The sequence below is a fragment of the Pteropus alecto genome, unplaced genomic scaffold (genome assembly GCF_000325575.1).
Source record: "Pteropus alecto unplaced genomic scaffold, ASM32557v1 scaffold189, whole genome shotgun sequence".
Lineage (NCBI taxonomy): Eukaryota > Metazoa > Chordata > Mammalia > Chiroptera > Pteropodidae > Pteropus > Pteropus alecto.
In genome coordinates, this window is record NW_006442117.1 from 4643246 (window position 1) to 4652546 (window position 9301).

At 35.5% G+C, this 9301-nt stretch overlaps 1 pseudogene; it reads left to right on the forward strand.

Moving 5' to 3' along the window:
- Positions 1-405: 405 nt before the first annotated feature.
- On the forward strand, positions 406-524 carry LOC112470061 (annotated as a pseudogene).
- The last annotated feature ends 8777 nt before the right edge of the window (positions 525-9301 follow it).

The window sequence follows — 9301 nt, forward strand, 5'->3', positions numbered from 1 at the left end:
ATTCTATTATGCTTTCTGCCTTTAATATCACTCTTCCTCAGGGCGAGATGATAAATATTATGTCCATAAGTTGCCATGTATTTCGATGTCCAAAGATGTGTCATTTACCAATCCACTGTTATGAGCCACCAGAAGAGAAGTCCACACAGCAAGAAAAGGATAGTTTATCATAAGAACAAAAAAATGGAGATAATTCAAAGTAAGGGTGCAGATCCGATGACTAAAGACAGTGTTCGCTTAAATGTCTTCACATAGATTTTGTCGACCAAAGACTAACGCTCTACCAGTTTTAATATTGAAGACAGGCTTTGAAATTAATTGGCAAAATATTTTGGGACACACACCTGAGTATGTGGTCTGCATGAGACTGACATGAAAACTTCAGTGTTAAAGCCGGGAAAGCTAGTCTATGGCCACGCCACCCTGAACAAGCCCAATCTCGTCTGATCTCAGAAGCTAAGCAGCGTCGGGCCTGGTTAGTACTTGGATGGGAGACCACCTAGGAAGACCAGGTGCTGTAGGCGTAAAAAATAAAAACTAAGGGATTGTAAGCTGACAAGGTCTTCGCAATCAACCAAGGGTTGCCTCACCTAAAAATAAATAAATGAATGAATGAATGAACGAATGAATAAATCAAGCTGGGAAAGCTAACAGGAAAACTAGGATGAATTGTTCACGTTAAGTCAGAAGAAACTGGAGAATGGAATATATCACTATTCAAATAGATCAGTTGTCTAGAAACACACACCTCACCAAATGTACCAGTTTGTAGGATTTTATAGCTAAGTTTACCAGACCTTAAGGAATAGTTACTCTTAATTGAATATAATTGTTTTAACAAAAGGAATTTAAGGAGGTACGCTTAACTCATTTTTTTAACGTATATAGTTGAAACTTGTATAACAGACCTGGAAAATGAGAATATAAGAAATCATTAGACCAATTCCACTTTGAACATAAATGCAAACATCCTAATGATGTATTAGCTTGCTGAAGCCACAATGTATATAAAATATGTTAAATTCCTTATTATAAACAATGTTACAACAAACATAGCTCAAAGTATAACCTTATGTTCCTCAGTGAGTGTATCTTTAGGATGATATGTTGATATAGTATTGCCCAGCTACAGGAAGCACACATTTTAATTTGTACTACATATTGTCAAAGTGCCTGCATCTCAGCTTTCTTGGTTTACCATCAAAATACAAAACAGTGAAACACTTGAGGTTAGCAGACATAAAAATTTTTGCCAATCTAATTTATGTTTTTCTTTAAATTCTAATATTGATCTTTTATATATTAATACTTTTCAAATTTATTTATTCTAGTTCCTTTCTACATTTTGGTTGAGATCTTATGACAAAGCTGTATTGTTTGAAACCAGATTTTTCCTTAAGATTTTAAAGAACAATTACATTTTATATAAACCGTATGTCACCTATAAAGGCCATACAATTTACTACTACAATAAGTAAAAATAAGTAATGTCATCTTAAAGTATTTATATTTAAAAAGACTCTAAATATTAAAATTTAGAGAAATCATTATACCTTGAACCAGGAAATAGTTGCCACTGTACATCAAAAATATTTGATGATAATCGGAATTTAACAATATATTCTTAATATATTTTTAAAGCTTTATTATTTTATTATTTTATTCAATAAACACACAGATTTTAATGGGTTTATTCTGGGGTCATTTTTCATTGATTTTTGGGTTTACAAATGATAGCTTTTCATATAATTGCATTTTTCAACAGTAGATTGAGGGCATATTAAAAATAAATTTGAGATTTTCTATGTTCCCAATCATATTCTAAGCAATAATCTACATTATTCCTTTTTAATTAGAATAACTTTTATCATTTTTTCTTGTTTTCAACACTTACTGGGACTTATATTAACATACCAAAAAGAAGAGATAATGGGGCACATCTTTTCCACATATTTCTGATATTAAAGTTCCTCTAAGTTTATGAAGATGCTCTTTAGCAGGTTAAAGAAGTTCTTATCGATCAATATTTTCCTAAAAGTTTCTCTCATCAATGGATGTTATATTTACTACACTTTCTCTACATCAATTGGGAGGACTTTGTTTTCCTTTTGTTTTTAATCCGTGTTCCAACATCGTCAACAGATAATTAACCAAGTGAGTCACGATGTATTAATTTTTGTACATCGCTGGGACTTTTGAGACGTCTGTTCATTGATGAGTACATGATTCAGAAGAGTGCTGCTCATATCTCTGCTTGTTTGCTTTTTAAAGTCTAAACGATCCGTCTGCTGCATAATTTTGTTGTTAGACATTTAGATCCCGATGGAGGTAACTGCTAGATCTAAGAGAGGTCAGGCAGAATCTAGGTTCGCAATCACCTGAACGAGCTATGGATACAGAGCTGTGAATTAGATGTAGAGGAGCATGCGAAACAGACCCCTCCAAAGCCTCTATTTTACTGCCCACCTGCATATAACCTTGACCCTGGTCAGAGACTAGTGTCCTCCCAACCAAGGGAATCCAGGATCGGCCTCTATTTGCTCAGTCACATTAGATATCACACTGGCCACTCCTTTTTGAGATCATCTTCACTGTTACTTTTTCTCACCACGAAATGGTCTTCTATTTGTCCCCATAGTGGTATATACTAACAAGAATGGTTTTTTTTAGTCTTCCTTCTTTAAAGAATGCTCCTCTTAAAATCTACATATTTTAATATCAAAATCTGGACTGCAATGATCGCTTAGGATCCAGCGTTGAGATTTCTACCTGTAAAATTATGATATGGGATATCTATGGTTGGAATTTGAAAACGAAATAGAAGTAGTAGAAAAACTTATGTTCTAATTAATGCTAAGCTTATATGATTTATATGGTTACCATATATTTAGCACATAATAACCTAGTATATTAATAAAATTAGTAAAAGCAATTAAATACTCTTCATTAGATTTCTAAAGTGGTGTAACCCAGGCAAGCATTTACATTCGGAACCGTACCTGGTCCTCCTTCTGGCCTTTCACCTTGCACACCTAAAGACCTCCTGCATGCCACGTCCTGCTCTGGGTCACTAGTGAGTGCATGCAAATGAGTCACAGTTTTCTTTCTGTAATCTTTCAACCATCACACTTTCACTGCAACGTTCGCTCTGTACGGGAAAAGGGGATTTTCCCGATGTTATTTGCAATTATTAGTGACGTAGAGATTGTCTTAGTGTTCGTACAGGACAGCCTCCCGGAATTCTGTATTACATCCTGTGCTCCAGGTGAAATAAAATGATTTCTCCTTCTAACTTGGAATGAGAAGGCAGTTTTTGGTCGATAAGTCAGATTCAGCTCTTTTGCAATATTCCTGTGACCATTACTAAGTAGCACATGTCAGGAGTTTATTGTTTAATCATGTTGTGTCCACATTCGTGGAAACTTCATCCTAGTTATTTAGATAAAGACAACAAAATGATTAATAATAGCAAATCAAGAGAATGAATTGAATAGCCCACAGGATACAGGAAGCCTAGCATTTATTTGCTTTTGCAAAAGATGGGCAGCATAGGCTTTGGGATTTATAGAGAAATGCTATGCCTATGCATAATTCTGTCTCAAAATAATGTATTCATATTTTCACAGATACGTTCCCTATATGCCTATTTTTGTGTAATGACTCACCTGTTTACATGCTTTCATTACCCCACTTTCAAATTCTGTTTTAGTGATCATAACATTTGTGCCATTCGCATTTCTCTGGGATCGATATTGCAAACGTTTCTTGTTGATTTTTACTGAAAACGTTCTCCCGTGGACTGAAATGCCTCACAATTCTGTTTTTGATCACCGATTGCACTCGCCACTTACGCTTCTCGGCTTCACAGCAAGTGTTCCCCAAGTCACAGTTTAGCAAGTTGCTGTTCACAAAGATAAAATCGCTACAGTAAAAAACGCTTTTCAAGAACCTACAATTGTGCTGGAATCACAGCAGACTAAATGGCTTAACAAACACTGTTATAATCCTTCATTTTGTATTTTTCAAAAAATGGTTCATAGAGCTCACCCCTCTTTTTCATCCACATTCACTTTCAGTCTCTATGCTTCCAATTTCCCATTTAGTAAATTACTGGAAATTAACTAATATTAGGAAATGTTTATTCTTTTTCTACTCTCTCTTCTTTTCCTCTTGTTCCTTGTAATTTGCTTCTTAATTGCTATAAAACTTTTTGAAGGCGTATTGACAATATATAATAAATACTTCAAAAGATAGTATATGTTTCAGCTTAACAATTGGAGTTCTTAATATTTATGCTAAGAAAATGTTAGCAGCTGGTTTATATTAGCACTTTCCACTCCCCATATCCTGTCACAAAAGAAACAATCCCAGTGTTGATTAATATAAAAATAAATTAAAATTTTAAAAGACATAGCACATACAAAACAATGTATTGCTCATGTTTGCTTTAAAAATTGTGATGTGAACATGTATAAATACACACACACATAATACTCACATGTGAACATGTTCAATCTGTAGTATTAATACAAATACAAAACTATCTTATTTAATTGTTAAAGAATATATTATATCTATACGATTACATACATATATGAACATACATACAGATAAGTATATAGAGTACACATATATAACTGTTAATATATAAAGGCTAGAAAACAACATATCTTTACATATTATTCTTGTGCTAAACTTTAAAAAATGTTCCAAGACACAGATGAAAGAAAATACCTACTTTATTTGGGTAGTTGCAGCGGGGGCATCCCAAACATGGCGAATTAAAGGGGTTTTATAGAAAAAGAAATAAAGTATAGATTATCGCCACAAATTTGTTTTACTTTAGTCAGTCAGGTATCGAAAGTTTCTTTTTCTTTGTGATTTGACTCCCGTAAGGCAGTTATGTTCCATTTTCAAATTGTTGACTCAAAGGAGGAATTTAGAGCTAGTGGGTTAAGAGCTCAATACCAGGAAGCAAGTGACAAGGAAAATGTGACAATTCTCCACGTGTATATCACTTGGTTGTAGAACTATAGAATTTCTATTATATGCTTTATATTTTTTAATTTCCTGAAAAGTCTTCAAAGTGAAAGTATGTATTTTACAATAAAAACATTTTAATAAAATCATGCATGTATTATTTTATCTGGAAAAAATTGATCTTGAAACCAAATTGGGCTAGTTCAGTGATGGAAAAGAGTTGTCTCGTCCCACAGAATGTGTGGTGCAGGCTAAGCGTCCGTGGCTAATACTGTGAAACTAATTGTAAACTTAAAAAAATAAAATTGATTTTTCCAAATAAAATAACAATTTTTATGCATTTATTTTAATTCTACGACTCAATGTGTGTAGGGGGCTTCTATTTGCTTTAAACCCAAATTCCATTTGACTGCTATCAAATCTTTCACTGAAATTTCTGTCGACTCTTTATTCAGATGTAAATTAAATAAATTTTAAGAGCGACTTTTATTTATTGCATTACAATTACAAAACGTGCCCCATCAGTGTTCATATTAGTTTATTAAATATTTTAGGAGACTAGAAAAATAGACAATAAGGTAAGGGTAACTATAAGAGATCATAAAGAGCTATAATATTCTAAGACAAAATAATAAAATATTCAAAAGTATTTGTTTTTGCAAAACATTTATCTTCAACTTTTATCAAATATTTAAATTTCATACGAAGCTATATCTGATCTAGGTACAACGAGAAGTAGTCTTGTCTTCTCAGAACTCTCAGGACATTTATGTAAACCTCAATCATTAAAATAGATAATTGTATTATAATATTTACAAATAAATATGAATATATATACAGACCATATATTAATAATTATAATACTATAAATTTATTGAGGACTGGCCCTGTGGCTGAGTGATTACCTTGTGGCTTCATTTCTCTGCTTTGGGCCGTGGTGGGGAGTCTGGTCTCAGCACTGAGATGCAGAGACCTGGAAAGAGCTTTGATCTAACACTACAATAGAGAAAGTGCACCGATTTCGAATGATGGACTTTCAAAAACCCAGCGGACACCTGAGGACACGGGGCAGGCAACTGATCAGACCCCGTAAGAGAGACAGGTATGGGCAGAGAGGAACAGGTGAGGTGCCCAGAGGCTGTGCAAACCATTGAAAGGGTTGTAAGAGCTAAAAGCAGAGTCTGGGCTGGGAGAGCGAGAACCCCCCTGGGAAATGCAGACTTGGATGGTGTCTCACCCTTAGGCAGGGCTTTCGCCCAGGAAACCCGCTCGGCTCTCATGAAGGTGGCTGGAGAGACTCTAGAGATAGAGAAAGCTCCTCCCAACGTGGAGGGAACAGCAGCCACTCTCAAAGTAGAATCAAACCGCTCCCTCCTCCCCGCCCCCATCTCACGAAGTGAAACAGACTCAACCTCTGATGAGGGCGCTGGAGTCATCCCCTCACATGTGGGGCACAGGAACTGAGGCCATAATCCAAACTCCTTCCAGACCTACTATGTTTCTAAGTAAAAAGTAAATAAGCACATAAACAAAACAAAGCAAAACAAACAAACAAAAAAACTTTATCCGCAGGGAGAAAGGCCTCAAAGCTGTAGCCGAAGGGCAGTGATGGATGGGACTGCAGCCAAAGGAGGGGGTTGGGGGAAGAGCAGGAGATGCAGCTCTGGGGGAGGGACAGGGACGCTGCTGAGGGCACGGTCATGACACAGGTCACGTTCTGTGTCTAAGACCGAAGTTAATGGGAACATCAGGAAGCTTCTCTCACCCTCGCCGTATGCTAACGAGCCTACTCCCAAAATGACCTGTTGGAGAGAGGCCAGGAAAGACTCTGGGGAGCAGCACGAAGGAAAGACCCCAAATCAACCGAGGACAGAAAAATGGAAGTCTCTGGCGCCCTTAACAACAGTCTCCATGTGGTAACCATGGCAACCGCAACTGTCAAATCCACCCAACCGCTGACCAGATCAACACAAACTTCACACTAAAGGCCCAACGGGAGGCAGGGGTGCCCATCTCCACACCTCGGTAGCCGTTGTCGTAAATAACATGTGCAGGTTTCAATAGAAAATGCGAAGCAGACCCCAGCAAAGTCAAGACAAAGCAGAGTTAAAAGAAACAGTCCTCGACCACATTCAGATAGCAGCTTGATACTTTCAGGTGGCATTAAAGTAATTATGATTTTAATGGAAGAGGTAAGCATATGTGATATTAGATAGGTAACTCAGCAGAAATTTGGAAATTGTAAAAAAGGATCAAACAGAAATGTTAGCTATTAAAACACAGTAACAAACAAACTTGACAAAGTCATCAGTAGACACTGCAAAGGTAAGAATTAATTAACTCAAAGATAGACCCATAGGAATTACAAAGAGGAGGAAAGGTAGAAAGAAAACAAAAAAAGAAAAGAAAAAGAAACAGACCAGCATATCCAAAAGCTGCAAGCCAATATTAAACACTGTAAAATCGACGTAACTGAAATCTCAAAATGAGAAAAAAGGCAGAAGAAATATTTGAAGAAATAGTGTGAAGAATTTTCCAGACATTGATTATAAACAAGTACACCTCAATGACAAGGAGCACAACCAGCTTCCGGGGCTTGGTTTCTAAATACCACTGTCCAATAAAAGGAATCATGGCTTAGTGTAGAAATGACTGATTCTAGGAACATACAACATGAGCCCAGAGCACATTTTAGTGCCGGAGAGTAAAGAAAATGTCAATAAACAAAAGGGTGAAGTCATGTCCAAGGGACACTGGAGCGAACCAAACAGATCCCAGTAACCAAGGGTAGGAGAACTTAAGTAACAACAACAGCAACAAAAACAAATACTGTGAGTTATAGTATTATAACTCACAACTTAAAATAAAAACTCATGAACCCATACTGATATAAATAATTGAGTAAATAAATGAGAGAGAAGTAATACGTTTTCTTTAAAGTAGAATTCCAAATACATGCAGATACCTCCCTCCCAGAGGCAGAGCTTAATCTATTCCTCTACGTCCTTCCGGTATATGCCAAATTTAATGGCTCACTTCTAAACAGTAAAATATAGAAAGAAAAAAATAATAACTTTAGAGTGGAGAAACTTGACAAACACTGCTTTAACTAAGTCTCAAAGTAAACATCAAAAGTGATGTCACTTGACTTATGTACCCCAGATATGATATGATGATAAAGGTACATCAACTCTGTTAATTTTTCCCTAAATTCTCAGTCTAATTATAACATGGTATTAGAAAAAACCAAGTTGAGTGACTTTCCGCAAAATGTCTGACAAATATTTCTCAAAACAGTCAAGGTTATGAAAAACAAGAAAAGACTGAGAAACTGTCAGGTACCACAGGAGGCAAGGCAACTAAACGACATATGACATCCTGTGTTGGGTCCCGAAATAGAAACAAACATTACTGGAAAAACTAGTGGGATCCAAATAAAGTCTGTGGTTTAATTAACTCATCAATGTTTAAGTTCTTCGTTGACAAATGTAGGAAGGGTACGTGAGGTGTGAACACAGAGGCGGCTGGAAGAAGGGTCAGAACGGGCTGAGAACTGTCTCTATTAGCTTTGACACTTTTCTGTAAATTTAAAATTATTTCAAAATGTAAAAAGTTTATTAAAAATTAAGTGAATCAAAAATATATTGATATATATTGATTCAGGAGAAAACAGTTGTTGAATTAATAAGATATAACTTGTGTTTTTTTATTGTAAGATATAATAATAAGACCAACGTTAAAATATGTGTAAATGTTTTCATTTCCACCATAAGTGAAAATCTTAATAGAAATCAGCACAGTATAGAGCAGCAAATATGTATGATCTTCTTGGAGTAGATAAAAGCACAAATCACTAGGGTCTCAGATGGTATCTGAGGTAATCCAACCACGAATGCGACCACTGTCCTCATGTTTGTCTATGATTAGTTTGTAAGTCGTGCCACAGTCACCTACCTGGTTTGCATAGGTTTAATTCAATCTCAAACTTAAATATTATAAGTCGGTATTTCAAAAAATGAGAATGATTAATCTCTGTGTTTACCATTTACTATAATATTAACATGTTTTTTTAAAGTTTTTGTTCCCCCTATAGAAATCCAAGTTACCCCATCAAAATTAAAACACTCGGGAAGTTAAGTGGACATTCTCTTAAAATCTCTGATTGTACCTTTAAGGAGATAGAATGGAATATATTTGATCCAAACTCGAACTGCATATTCTCAAATTAAATGGTAAACATTAATTATTATGGTGACAATGCTACACATCAGTGTGTGTTAGTGCATTATATATCATAGAGATCAGGCAAACTTTATAATTA